The sequence below is a fragment of the Gossypium arboreum genome, chromosome 10 (genome assembly GCF_025698485.1).
Source record: "Gossypium arboreum isolate Shixiya-1 chromosome 10, ASM2569848v2, whole genome shotgun sequence".
In the NCBI taxonomy this organism is placed as follows: domain Eukaryota; kingdom Viridiplantae; phylum Streptophyta; class Magnoliopsida; order Malvales; family Malvaceae; genus Gossypium; species Gossypium arboreum.
The window spans coordinates 120,810,524-120,826,507 of record NC_069079.1 but is presented as its reverse complement, the minus strand read 5'-3'; the positions used below and the strand labels follow the sequence as shown (position 1 = coordinate 120,826,507).

At 31.0% G+C, this 15,984-nt stretch overlaps 1 pseudogene; it reads right to left on the bottom strand.

Moving 5' to 3' along the window:
• Positions 1 to 464: 464 nt before the first annotated feature.
• LOC108487769 (phenylacetaldehyde oxime monooxygenase CYP71AN24-like) lies at positions 465 to 9,312 on the bottom strand (annotated as a pseudogene).
• Between the last annotated feature and the right edge of the window lie 6,672 nt (positions 9,313 to 15,984).

Genomic DNA, 15,984 nt, shown 5'->3' with positions numbered 1-15,984 from the left:
GGTTGTTATTAACCCTTTTTAAATCCTTTTTGCATGAAACTGATCTCTACGTATTAATAATATTTGTCTTGCACTTCCTATGTTGATACATCCCTTCATACGGGAAACTCGTTACCTTAAATATGCAACGTATGTTCAAGCGTGTAAACATCATCAATATATTATTCGGCATTCAAATTGTAGGTAATACAATGCAACCACATGCGCACACGGGTACCACATAAACTAAACCCTGAAAAGTTTAAATCACACCCAAGTATCCCAACACCATATTGATAAGAGTTTGGTTGGTCAGCACACAGACAACATAAATCCTCTCTAAAACCAAATCATGTTTCAACCAAAGGATTCTAGTGACATATTTATTGAGTACTTGCACGATCTAGATTTCTTGAGCATTATTGAAGTAACAAGAACCAACAATAACATATATATAATATCTAAAGGGAGAAATGAGATATAGGTTAAACATGAAGAGGAGTTTTCTTGATGACTGTGAGGCCGTAGAGTTCAGCAATGTCCATGTTCTCAGTAGTTTCACCAGCAGGCAACTTCCAATCAAACCAATAGAGAAGGTTGGCCATCACAAACTCAATGGAAGCAACTCCAAATGCTATCCCAGGACATCTTCTTTTTTCGAAACCAAATGGGTTGAGTTGGAAATCTTGACCTTTGAAATCAATGGAACTGTTTTCGAACCTCTCTGGGATGAACTCTTCTGGGTTTTCCCACCATTTGGGATCTTTCTGAATGGCCCATGCATTAATCAGAACTTTGGTATTGGAAGGAATGTCATAACCTTCCAATTTAACACTTGAAGATGTTTGTCAATGGAGCAAAAGAGGACCAGCCGGATGTAGTCTTAAAGTTTCTTTGAGTACACACTTTAAGTATTTCATTTTACTAACATCTTCTGCATCCACCTTTATCTTGTTTCCCACCACATTTTTCACCTTTTCTTGGACCTTTTTCATTGCATTTGGATGCTTTAAAAGCTCAGCCATCATCCACTCATTTGTGGTTGTAGAGTTATCAATTCCTACTACAAACATATATGTCCTGAGATTATCAAAAGTGAAAACTTCAGGCCAAGGCACCAAAAAGGGGGAAAAAAAGTAAAAGAAAGGAAACAGTATTAAAATTTTTTCTTTTTTTTTTGCTTCAATCAAACTATTTTGTTTAAAAGTAACAGAACAATAGTTCCAGTTAAACAATACAATTGCCACAAAAGCTAATATAACATGAAAACAAAACATTCCAATCACCAATCTAACATTCACCACCACGCCTTGAACATAACTCTACGATTAATACCTACTGAAGCTAATGTTTCTGCCATTTCATTGCTATGTTGCTTTGCTTTTGAAAATGCTACCTCACCCACACAGCTTAGTCTCCTTTCCAAATCTGTGAATGTAATTTGTTGTGACCAAGGTCCTGTCTTTGTTCAATAACTAATTATACACCACCAGTGACCCAATTTCAACAATAATCAGACCAGTTCCCCTCCACCCTATATGAATTATTACATCCAACGTAGTAATTATTGCTCCTAATTCAGCTGAATATGCATTAATGGCATCACATGGTCCTGAGAATAAAGCTATTACATTTCCTTCCTTATTTCTAAGAACATCTCCATAGCCCATAGCTTCCTTAGTTGTCATTCCGCTTACGTTAAACTTCAGCCACCCATAAGAATGATAATGCCAACCCAATGTAACAGGTTTGGAATCGAACCTGCACTTAGATGGACTTAACCACCATAATCTCTTTTGTACCATACACTCATCAAAAGCAGCTTCTACCCATAACAATGCTCTCATCTTAGAATGAAATATCAACGTATCCATATACAATACCTTTCTTTCAAACACCATCTCGGTTCTTGCGAGCCAAACAGACCAATATGATGCCGCTATTACTATTAACCAAAGACTTTTGCTAGTACCATGTAACTTCACATTAAAACATCACTACAGGAAAACAGGGCTTTAGCGGCATTTTTAGCGACGTTTTATCAAAAAACGCCACAAAAATTGTAAAACATAGAGCAATAGCGGCTTTTTACCAAAAACGCCGCTAAAAACTAGAACAATAGCGGCGTTTTCAGTAAAACGCCGCTAAAAACCAGAGTATTAGCGTCGCTTTCTGTAAAACGCCGCTAAAAGTCATATAACCCCAAACCCTAAAAAATCATAGACATTAATCTATAACCCTTAAAACACTAAACCCTAAACACTAAACTATAACCTCTAAAACTTTAAACCCCAAAAAACATCACGTGGATGTTGATGTATATCATATGTTAAATATTTTCTTATATAATTGTAAAAGAGATAGTATTAATTTTAAAATATTTAAATAATTATTATTATAGTTTAGGGTTTTACGATTTAGGGCATATGTTGAGGGTTTAAGGTTTATGAGTTACTATTTTAAGTCTTATGGATTATGGGTTTAGGGATTATGGTTTAAAGGTTGGGGTTTAAGGTTTAGGGGTTAGGGGTTAGGGGTCTAGGATTAAGAGTTTATATTTTAAGATTTAGGGTTTATGGGTTAAGGGTTAAGGGTTAGGAGTTTAAGGTTTAGTTAATTAGTGTTTTTAATTTATATGATAAATATTTTCTTATATAATTGTAAAAGATATAATATTAATTTAAAAATATTGAATCAATTAATCATTATAGTTTAGGGTTTACGATTTAGGGTGTATAGTTAAGGGTTTAAGGTTTATGAATTACTATTTTAAGGTTTATGTATTATGGTTTAAGGGTTGGGGTTTAAGGTTTAAGGGTTATGGGTTATGGGTTATGGGTTATGGGTTCAGGGTTAATGATTTATATTTTAAGATTTTAGGCTTAAGAGTTTAGGGATTTAGGGTTTAGATTAATGCTTTTATTTTGAAAAATATTTAATCTAAACCATTTGATATATTTAAATATTAGATTTAAAAAATTGATAAATAAATAAAACATTGATAATAAATAAAAACATTGATAACAAATAAAATGAAATACAAAAATAAAAATGAAATATGGGTTTATGGATTATGGGTTTAGGGATTATGATTTATGGTTTAAGGGTTGGGGTTTAAGGCTTAGGGGGGGGTTAAGTGTTAGGTTTTAGGGTTTATAGATTATGCTTATGATTTAGGGTTTAGATTAATTAGTGTTTTTAATTTATAAATTAAATAATTTTTATATAATTGTAAAAGATATAATATTAATTTTAATATATTAAAATTATGACTATCGTTTAAATTATTTAGCGATAATAGATAAATTTTATAAATATTAAATGATTTAGAATTTAAGGTTTACTTAAGATTAATTTGTTAAATGATGAAATTTTAGACAATCAATTAATGCTTTTATATTTAAAATATTTAATCTAAACCATTTCATATATTGAGTATATGATTGATTATTTTGAATTTTAAAATATTTAATCAATTAAAAACTATTATTTAAAATAATTTTAAAGTTTTATTATTTAAAATTTAAAATTTTATCTAATTCTTTTAAATATTACTTGAATTGTTAAAAATATTTATTTAAAATTGATATGAAAGAGATAATAATTTAATATAAAATTATAAAAAGTCAAATATTATTGGTGTTTATGGTAAAAACGTTACAAAAAGTAAACAATAGCAGCGTTTATGATAAAAAACGCCACAAAAAATTAATTTATTATAAAGAAAACGGTGCCTAAAGTAATATCTTTTTTCTTGTATGTTCTATGCCTAAAGTAATATCTAATTTTGCCTTTGTTCTATCTTTCCTGAATCTCTAGGTTTAAAAAAAACAACAAGAACAAAATTCTTTCCCTAGTTCATTTAATTGCTCAGTGATACTTACAACAACCAGTCTTTTTTTTCATTGAAGCCATTGTCCTATTCTTTTTTTTTTTTCATTGAAGGTTCCCATCTCAGGGTTTTATGTTGCTTATTGTTGCCTGCTGTACAACTTCTTATTGGAATTAGTCATCCCTCTTGGGCATCTTTACCATTTTTTATTTGTAGTAGTATTGGACTTATTGATTGGTCTTTAACAAGCGACTTTCTTGGCCTTTTCAGGCAAGCATCTTATAATTCCTACGGCTAGAGATCAGATTACAATTACAGTTTATTAGCATTTAATGTTATCTCGGTTTCTTGATTGATTTATATTTTTGGTCCGGTTTCAAAGATCTTGACGGTACCTTTTGTTGTATCTTTGGCTTGAACATTGTCTTACTCTACATATACCAACTCCCGTCGAGTATTCGGGATCTTTAAGTGGCTAGCTGATTTTATTGGACTCTATAAGATATCGCTAAATCGGATGGTCGTAAATTTGTTCGGTCTTTCTCTTATAGTCTTTTACATCATTGTGAGTATAACTTATCGCTAAACTTCAAAGTCGTTGTTTCCTTCATTTTTTATTATCGCTAGCCTTTCTGTAACTCTTAATTCTTTTTCAGCTATCTTGGATTAGATGTGATCTTATGGAAATGGATTTCATCATGTCGGCAAGTGCAAGCAGCTTGACTAGGCAACTTCTTCCTTCAAAGCATTCATTATTTATTCGTGAATCAAGGTATTTAATTGGGGAGGTTTTCCAAATTGACTAACTTGTAGTTTATTTTGATTTTTTCAGCACATTTTAGTTGGTTTTGGTATTGAAAATTTAATGGAACAGCAAAACATGGAACCATGCACACCTTGTATTTATAAGTTTGGTATTCAACATGATATAAGGTTGTTTTTATATTTATCATTGCATAACATGATAGGATTTGCATTGATATCTACAATTTTAACATCTCTCTCTCTCTCCCTGTGGAAAATGCTTTGCAGATCTGGTGTTAGGCACACTAATATTTTGTTAAGAGGACCTATTTTGTTAAGAGGACCAATCTTACTGACTTTCGGCATTAACTATTTTACTTATGGTTTTCCGGTAAGTATACTACATTTCTTTTACTTTATAGAACTCTCATCCCTTGTGTATTAATTGTGTTTACAATCATAATGTCTCTGGAACTACATACAGATGTGAACTAATGCAAATTCTATGCCATAAAATAGTAATAATAAGAGTAATAAAACCATAAAAAATTATAGATATGTCCCATGAGAACTATTTTTTTTTTCCAATCATTACTGGCTATAGTAGGGACATCAATGGATCATAGGGTCAGTAGTCATGTTTTCCTTTTAATCTATCTTGTATGTCCAACAGGAACCAAAGGGTTGGAGTGAACCTTTAGGTAATTTCTTTTCTTCAGACATATGGATCGAATTTGTCTTACCTTCATAGAAGTTGTTTTGTGTTCTTAAGATTATTTCCTATTGAATATGTCAGATTTCCTTGCTTGCTCTTTCCTTTTGGAGTTTCCACTTTGCGAGTCTCTATGCATTTGGACTTCTTGCGTATGTTCGCTATATTCTGTATGTCTTTCCCTCAATGTATCACTTGCATCGATTGAATGGCTTGCTTCTCATTTTAATTGCTCAATGTATCTCAATGTATCACTTGCATCGATTGAACTTGCTCAGGTGACAATTGAGCTAATTGCTGTAAGTATCCTTACCTGCTACTTGAGACTGGTTGCATTTTGCAATCTGTTAAAGGGTATTTTCTTCTACTGCAATGTCATGCCCGTTGCCTAGATGATTAGAATAGCATATTTTAAACGCTGTTCTTATCATCTTCTCGTCTCGATTCGTAAATGATAGTGGCACAGAGTTGCTGGTTTCCAACCTGGTTTACTTCAATAGGAGGTTAAAACTTAACGAAAGGATTGCTAAATTGCTTGGGTTTCTTTGCAATACATTAAGTAATATTTTCTTTCTTGGAACTGAATTTGATTCTTAGATAATAGTATGTTTCTTCTTAATAAATATTAGAAATCATCCCCTAAGAACTATTTTTCCTTTAATTTGTCTTGCTATGGAGATGAAGACAGGATGTTTGGCCCTAGTTTTATGTTTAAATATTAGTGTTGATCCACGATGTAATAAAAATATCTCCTTGCAAGAATGGAGTCTTGATGGTATGTTTTTGAGTCAATTCTCTCTTATTTTTGCATTTTTGCTGTTTAATAGTTATTGAAGCTTTAATGCTCATGATTATTCCTCAAGAAATCTTTAATAAGTTTCGTGTTATTTTAATATATGACTGAACTAAATGCTTGTTGATTTGTTGAGCATGCATGAAATAGTTTGTGCTTATATTTTGTTTGAAGTGTTGAATTCTGAAATAGTTCATGTATAATATATATACAGTTTAAGTATTGGTCTCAGGTCAGGATCTTTATTTTGTTTTTAATTCATTTTTTACCCTTTAGTGTCACTTGGTTGGTTTTGCTAGTTTACAGATTTTCTTCAGGGAAACTATTAGGGATTGAAACACAGTGTTTCAAGCCTTTCTTGGTCTTTGTCACATAAAATGCTAGTGTGAGGATCTCGGTTCTTTGAACAGATCTTTTGGTGAGCTTTTCGTGGTCTTTGTCACATAAAATGCTCAATCCTTGGTGGTTTAATCTTGCTGTTTCGGGTTGGAAGAACTGTATGAAAGAAATCAGTTAAACTGCTGCTGTTAATGAGGTCCGAAAGTGAGTAAATTGATGTTTGAAATATCTTTGTGTGGTGGATTGAATGCTGCAATATATTTTTGCTCATTACCGAATTAATGCTGAAACTAAGCTAATTAAATGGTGGATAATTTGCTGTCGATTATGATGGAAATGGCTATTAAATGTTTAAAATTCCTCTTATTTAATTGATGGTTGCTGCTGTTTAAATGCTGTAAATAGAAGTGTTTAAATGCTGTAAATTGAAGTGTTTAAATGTTGTAAACTAAAGTATTTAAATGCTGTAAATTAAAGTGTTTAAATGTTCTTTGTGTAGCATTTTAAGAACTTCAAAGCTCACAGATGATTTCTTATACTCTATATGAGTTCATTGATTCTATGTTTTTGCAATTTTAGATATGATCATGGGTGCAGCAGCTTCAACCGACAAGACTTGTGCAGGTCTGGAGCAGGTCAATCAAGAAGCTCTGCTGGAATTAAACTGACAAGTAATTGTAGTATGCTTGTAGTTGAAGTTTCTTATAGTGAACATCATGTTGTTTATTCGGCAGAAGTTTCAAAGATTTTACTTTTTAGAAGAAAGTGTATTGTAGTCATTAGATTGGGTTTTCAAAGATTGATTATGTTAACATTTTGATCAAATGAAAAGTTCTCTTATTAATGTTTTTGAACTCAAAAACAATTTAAAAATGTTTCCATTGTTAGGTTATTTAAAATTTGTATGATCATTTAAGGTAAGAATGTAAATGAGATGATTAAAAAGTAAGTTGAAATATATATGGTCTTTAGCGGCGTTTTTGGGGAAAGCGTTGATAAAGGTTATATTTTTAGCGGCGTTCTTGGGGAAAGTGCCGTTAAAGGTCACGTTTTTAGCAGCGTTTTTGGGGAAAGCGCCGCTAAAGGTCACAATCTCTAGCGGCGTTTTTGAAAAAAATCCATAAAATCTTGTAGCTTGCTATAGCGACGTTTTTTGCGGCGTTTGTGAAAATACAGATAATAGTTCTAGCGGCGCCTTTAAGCGCCGCTAAAGGTAAAAAAAAAAACGCCGCTAAAAATCTGTTCTCCGCAGAATAAAATTCTTCAAAACTGCTCACCATTTTCCAGCCAACTTCCCACCAATTAAATATCATTCTCCAAAAACCCACAATAAAATTGCATTTAAAGAACAAATGGTCCGCTCTCTCTTGTTCACGTTGACAACATGTGCATACATCCATTATGTTTTGCAGATGCACCCCTCTTCACTAAGAAATCCTTTGTTGGAATTCTATTGATTGCTATCATCCATAGGAAGTTTCACACCTTAGGAGGGACTTTTAATTTCCAGATTTTATGAAAAGCAAAATTGATGTCATCCCCTTCTCCCTCGATTAGTAAATTAGTTAACTTCTTCACCAAAACTCTTCCGTATTATCGTGCGCCTAATCCTCCAAATCTGGGACCAGGACCACACTTTTCACCCTTTCAGTAAGTCAGCTAAGAATTCCCAATTCTCTATCCAACAATGGCTTTATAAATAGATCTTCCCATTTAACTTTACTAAAACTACTATTGTTTGAATAATCAAATACCATCCCATTTTTGAGTTTTGCTAATCGAAACAGTATAGGAAATTCCAATTTTAATGGACTATTTCCACACCATATATCCACCCAAAACATCATCGACTTTCCATTTCCAGTCTTCCGTCTAAAATCCTTATTCCCCATTGAATAACCAGTAAGCTTTGATGTTTTCTTGTGCGAGGTCCATCTCAAAGGTGCCATTCTTTTGGAGTTGCATGATGATAGAAAGGAAGCTCTTTTTAACGTGGCTTTCAAGAGCTTTATGCTCCTGAATTACTTGATCAAGGAATGCATCCAATTCCGCAGATACTGCTTTCATACTTGGAATAAGTCCAGTAAGCACATCAACCCACCTCAAGTAAGGAAACATATCGCCTACACATAAGCTGTTGAAGAGAATCAATAGCCTTTTACCCAGCTCCCCAAGCTTGCTGCGCCCATCTTCTTCACTTTTGTGACTAAGAACACATCGAGAAACTATGTTACTCAAAACGGACATAAGCATGTCTATTAGATAAATAGACTCTCCTTTCAAACAAACACTGCGGATTTTGTTGATAAGAAGTTCAACTTCTTCGTCTCTGATAAACTGAAATGATTGCACACTTTGGTAGCTGAAATTAATGCTGAACAAAACTCATCTTCTTAACTTGTCTCCAATAGTCATCGTAGGGTGCGCAAGCCATATCCTTGCATTTGTAGAAAAAGATTTTGCAGCAGTGGTCCTTGATCTGTCTATCACGTGACCATTTATGGCTTCTTTTTTATTAATAACAATTTCTCTCGTCATTCCTTGTCTCACCCTTTCTTGGATACATGTATATATAGGCTGAGAAGCTTGATATTAATAACATTTGTAGAAAACGATGTCATGGTTCTTCACAATTTCTCTAACCATGTCAGCTGATGAAACCAATAACGTTGGATTATAGCCTAACTGCAGAAGCAAGAGAGAACCGTATTTCTTAGAGAGGTCTCGGAGAGAACGGTGAGGAAGTTTGCCAAGTTGATGGATGTCGCCAATAAGTGGTAGCTTTGGGGGTGATGGAGGCAAATTCAGGGTTTTCCTTTTTTCTAGTTGAAGCCAAACTAAAAGGGAGAAAAGGAGAATCAGAGATAGAAACAATGGATTGGTGGAAAGTTGAGCTACATTCAGCAGCTCCATTTGCAAAACCTAATGATGAAATACATTCACCACATAAGCTTTTTTATAGCCCTATGCAGGTTCCTTCGTCATGGAATCTTGTATGGTTTGAGTTTTTTCAACAAAAAGTCGAATTCAAAATCTCCAATTATGTTTATTTTTGATGCTGTCCCACGACAATATCATTGAAATTTCATACGCTCAGCCAATCAAGCAAACGGCTTTACGGGTAAGATAACATTATTGAAATATCGATAAGATAATCGAAGCAAAGTACGTAGCAATGACTTTTCTATTGCAGACAGTGCAGATAGTTTTAATTTTACAAATTCTCTAACATTTGACATCAACTGTCCAACATTTAAACATGTAACACAAATTTACTACTGTATTAGAATTTAAAACTACATTTAATACCTACTGTCTAACATTTAAACGTGTGAAACAAATTTAGCACATTATTTTCAATTTTCATGTCTAATTTATTTTATAATATTATTAATTAATTTAAATAGTTAATATTGTTAACTTTTTAATTAAAATGTTACGTAGTTATATATAATTTAAAAAGATGATTTTTAAATAAAAAATAGAGTGATCAAATTCTTGAAAATAAAAGTATGACTAAATTTGTAAATACTTAGAATCATGGTTGTTTGATCCGGATTAGATTTGTTGAGATACTAATTCGGAAAGAGACATCAAATCAGTTGACCTTTGAATCAGTATAATCAATTGAACCAGGCTAAAAAGCCAATTAAAAAAATCTCAACTTATAACATGATGTTATTATATTCAATAATTATTATTTTAAGACTTTATGTAAATAAGTTTTTTTTAGTGGATGTAAATAAGTTTGAGATTGACGATTTAGTAGCTTGATTAACATGGGTATCATTATTGTCAATACAGGAGGATGTAGGTTCGAGTGCGTTGAAGCATATTATCCTCCTATTTATGGATTGGGGAGGGCTTATAACTAATTTTAAACTTTATGCATTGAAGCATATTAACATGGACATGGATTTTAACTTGACCGGTGAGTAAATATATAAACCAATGCTTTTAAATACACAATCTATAATCATATATTAAAATTTAATGAAATAAAAAATAAGTAGTAAATTTTTTTCTTTAAATCAAATTATTATAAAAATAATTAATTAAATTTAAATTAAATAATTATGGACTATGAATTTAAATGTAATTTTATTTTTCAAAATGAATTACGGTACAACCATTCAAGAAATTGGCAGATAACACAAACATAACATAGATAAGTAATTAAAATATAATATCAAACAATAAATTAAAATAGTACATAATGATGTGTTATTACTAGAAACATACGTATGAAATTTAAAATAGATTAAAATGTAAATTTGCCACTATATTATTATGGTGAATATTGAAAGCATAAGTTTTTTTTTGTATGATTTAATTTTATCACTAAATTTTGAATTTTACTGAATGTATTGTTAATTTTGATTTTTAATTAAATTTTAAGGAATAATTTACTTTAAGATTATTCTAAAATTGAATTTTTAGGCACTAATAAAATTTTGCCACATCATCAAATTTTGAAGAAATTAAATTATTATTATTACACTCATCTATAGAGAAATTATTTTATGAATCCTTTCCACCATATTATTCATGGCCCCTTTTAATAATTTTTTACTCTAAATCCTAAATATAAAATCTTGAACCTTAAACCCTAAACTCAAATTCATAACTCCAAATCCTTAAACCCTAAACTCAAACCTCAAGCCCTTAAACTTTAAACTCAACCCTAAATCTAAAATCCTTAAACCCTCGACCTAAACCTTAAAACCCAAACCTTAAACCTTAAATTTAGAACCTAAACCTTGAGGTTCAAGGTAAAATGATTACTAAAATTATATGCCAATGACATGGGAAATTGCACAAAATTACTAATTTTTTAAAAATTGGTTGCACAAAAATAAAAAATATTAACTTATGAAATAAAAACAAAAAATTAAAATTTGTAAAAAAGAAAAGATGTTTGTTTATAATTTAAAAATTAATCATTTTAAGTAATTTAATTAAATTTAAATTAAATTGGAGAATATATTAGATATACATGAGTGTCTAATAATACTTTATTATCTTTAAAATTTAATAACGTGAGACTATTTTATTGGTGCCTAAAAGGTTAAATTTTATTTCTTAATTTTACATGATGCTAATATAAATTATTCCTTAATTTTTATTGCTTAATATTGATTTTGGTGGTTGGAAAATAAATTTCAATAGGAATACTAGAATTTCAAAATTTTATTTTAATATTTAACAATAAATAAATTTATAAAATATTAAAATTGATAAATTAACATAAATTTTTATTTAATAAAAGAAAGACTTGAAATTAAAAGGTTAAATTTACTTTTTTATAAATAAATATTTTTATTAATTGTTGATATTATATTAATTTGTTATTTTTACTTATTAAATTAAAATATTAAAATTTTACTAAATTTTTATTCAAATTATTTTAAATTAACCAATTGAATTTGGCTTACTAAGCTCTTTGTAGCTTACTCTGTGTGATTTCATTTATTTTACAGTTATCGTAGCTACTGAAGGCTCGGGGATAATCGAGGATTGTCACCATACTATCGAACTCATTTTGGTACTTTTGAAAGTGTAAATATTTTTAAGTATGGCATGTATAGGCTAGAATGTTTATGTTTTAAGCTTTGATATGTATATATGTTATGCCATGAGAGTTGGCCAGCATATGATATGTTTGTGTACAGTTTTGGTATTTGGTTGGTGATGCCAAATGGTGTATGCTTGTAATGTTTTGTGATCTAATATGATTTGATCATTTTAAGCATGGAATTGGCTGGAAATTTTGGTATAAATGTTGTTTAATATTGCTTGTAGGAATGACTCAAAATAGGGTGGCAAGTTGGCTTAAACCAAGCTTGCATTGTGCCACACGGTCAGGGAACACGGGCGTGCCTTGTGGCCGTGTATGCAAAGCAGTAACCTCTTAAGACCACACGGTTAAGACACTTAGGCGTGTCATATGGCCGTGGGTTAAAGTCAGTAGCTAGCTAAGTATCACACGGCCATAGCACACGACCGTGTCTGTTGGCTGTGTGTAAAAGTCAATATATATACTCTGTTCTGGCACGACTGGATCACATGGGCGTGTCTGATGCTCGTGTGAGGCACACGGCCTGGTCACACGGGCGTGTGACCTCAACAGAATTGAAAAATTTTTTGAGTTCTGAAATTTATGAATGTGTTCGGTTTAGTCACGATTGTCTTTAAAAGTATGTTTTAGGTCTCGTAGACCATTATGAGGGATAAATTGTTGATAATTGCGTATGTATTAATGCTATGTGATATCTGTTATTCTGAATTAGTTTGAAATGTTCTGTCTGTCTGGTAATGCCCCTTACCTATTTCGGCAACGGTTACGAGATAGGGGTGTTACATGTATAGGTAATCCCTAGTCTTAGACGGATCGGTGTGGCAGAGTACTCGATGGTGACCACCACTATTTCGTACTACTTTGATTCAGTTTGAATTTACATTATTTCGGGTTTTTGTTGTGTAATTTTGGGACTTTGGACTGTTTGGTTTTGAATTTTGGATTTTTAACTGCTTTACGGCTTTAGTACGACTAGACAATAAAAACTCAATTTTTGCTAAAAACAAATGTTTCTTGCAACAAGAACGGTTTTCCAAAAATAAACGTTTTCAAAGCTTCTGCTAAAAAGATACGATTTTAGTTATAAAAAAGAAAACCTATTTTACTTTGAATTAAGATAAAAGCTAATTAACTGGAATGGTTTTAACTCGACAAACTCATTTTCGATTCCCATTCCATGTGACATCGCCAAATTCGGCCATAACTTCTAGGCCGGGTTTGGAGTGTTACAAGATGGCTCATGGCGTTTGAAGATCTATCTCTTAGCTTCGAAATGCATTTTGAATCACTCAATTTTGAGTTCGAGAGTTGAAGTTATGATCGTTTTATTGAATACTGCACTAGTAGAATTTCTGAACGAGATTATGATGGGAATTACGAGTTTCGGGCTTTTAATTCGAGTTTAAATCATACTGGGTTCAAGTTTTGGGCTTAATTTTTATTATATATGAGCCATATATTGTATTTATCAACTCTTATTATTTTATTCCAAATTTTTATAATTATTAAATATTCTAAGTTATTTAGGAGTTTTATGTTAACAAGAAAGTTTAGTTTAAAACTACTTATTGTTTAGATTAAATTAGAGTTCTAGTGTACTTAAGAGTTTTATTTAGACTTATTTAGCTAGCTTTTATGTAGGCCTTTGCATTGTACACAATTTAGACAATTGATTATTATTCTATTTCTCTTTTGAGTTAATAAATTCTCTTTGAGTTTTTCTTTTCAAGAATTTCTCTTGAGTTTCTTTTAGAAGAGTTTTTAACAATCTTTTTAGATTGTGAGGATCATCTTCAAACTTTTTCTTGCCAAGGTTTCTATCTGGAAGGGGAAATTAGAGCCGCTTGAAGGGGGTTGCGGATTTTTCGTGTTTCCAAGGCTTCTTAGGACTTTTACCTACCATGTTTTTTCTTTCCATCTATCTTATTTATTTTCTTCCTTATTGTTTTAATCTTTGATTTATTTTATTTATCTTATTTGATTTGGATTTGATTGCTTTTTAGGTTGAAATCCAAATTTATTTCTGAACGTCTAGAGCCCTAAGTCAAATTCATGACTTAAATAAACTTTACGATCTGCTTCCGCATTCATCCGCCTCATTATTTTTCAATGGTTGATAGCTTAAATGATAACTAGGTAATGTGTTATAAAATAGATTGTGTAAAAGTGACTCATATGCTTATATTATGCTTGAAATGGTTTGGAAGCTTTAGTGCATAAGATATGAATTTGAATAGGAGTCAATTTGAAATTGTTTTGAATGGTTAGTTTGGTGTTAGATTGATGTGTTTGTTTGAGGTGCCTTAGAAGGCATATTGGTATGGTTGAATGAGATAACTTGGGTGATTTTGAATTGTGAACTGAGATGCCAAATGTGGCATATTGGTTAGGCATTTAAGATGGCTGTTTTAAATGATGTTTTTTTTTGGTTGATTTTGATGCTATTAAATTAGTTGAATGTGGTTTAAAAGGGTTGCTTGTTGCCTGAGTGAGTTAAGATAGAAATCCTATATTGAAAGGTAATTCTAGGTACACACTGCCTGACGCACGACTGTATGCTATACACGGGCATAGGGTAGGACCATGTGGTCTGTAAGTTTTTAGGTGATTTTGGTGCACATGGTCATAGTTTGTTACATGGCCTAGCAACACGACCATGTGACATATTTTTGAACATTTACACTTTAGACCCACACGACCTTGAAGAGTGTACACGGTTGTTCGCACGGCCGTGTGACTCCAACACCACACAACATCAGTCTATTGCACGGTTTGTCTACACAGTCGTGTGTCCTATTCCACACGACTTTAGCTTTTCCACATGGTCAGGGAACACGGCCGTGTGACCCTTTTTTTCCCAGCTTTTTGTTTTAGTTTCAAACTGATCATTGTTTGCTATCGGGTTGGTATTAAGCTTTCGTAATCTCAATATTAACTCAAAATTGATTGAATCACATGTTAACACGATTATTTATGAATTGTTTGATAATTAATTGATATTTTGAATTGTAATTTGTATGTAAAAAATTCGTATTTGTCTGTAACATTCTATTACTCGGGTTCAACGACCGGACCGAGTAAGGGATGTTATATTTAGTACATTAACTCTTTTAAAATTCAAAATGACATGATTATTTAGGGACTTATTTACATTAGAATGATCCTAAAATTCATAAGTTTTAGGCACAAAAAAAATAGTACCACATACTCAATTTTGAAATACATTCAAATATTATTATACATTCGTTCATATATAATAACTTCTCTAATTTAATTAAAATATTTAAATATAATTAATTTTTTTAAAATAAACAAGTAGATTTTCTTTCTTTATAATTTAAATTATTTTTAATTTTTCTTTTAAAATTCTAATCCACTTTATTTATTTTATAAGTTATTTTTTCAATTTCTTCTAGCGCATTTTTTTCAATTTTAAATTATTATTATTTTTGAAGTATTTAAAAGTTTTTAAATTAATACAATACTTAAAATTACTCGTAATTCATTTCAATCCTTTAATAAAGGGTAAATGCGTTTTAATACCTAAAACTATTGATTTTAAGATATGATGAGATAAATTATTTTTATTATTTAATGCATTGATAATACAATTAAGTTATTTATATCAATTCTTTTTATGGAGATCAAAACAATAAAATTAATAATAAAAGTTACTATCTTTAAACATCCTAAAGGTATAAACTTTTAATATTACAATTAATTTAATTATAATTATAATTATAATTTTTAAAAATAAATTATATATTTTAATTATCTTTAATATATAATGATTGCTTAAATTAATTATATAAAATAACAAATCACTTAAATAATAAAATAATTTTTTGAAAGAAATAAAAATAATATAACATAGGCATTAGAGGATATATGTATAGAGAAAGGGGTGTCCATGGCAGGGTTGGGTTTAGGCCGGACCCAACTAATATATTAGGCCCGTTTGTTAGGCTTGGGCCCAATCTGAAAAATGGACTTAAAATTTTACTTAA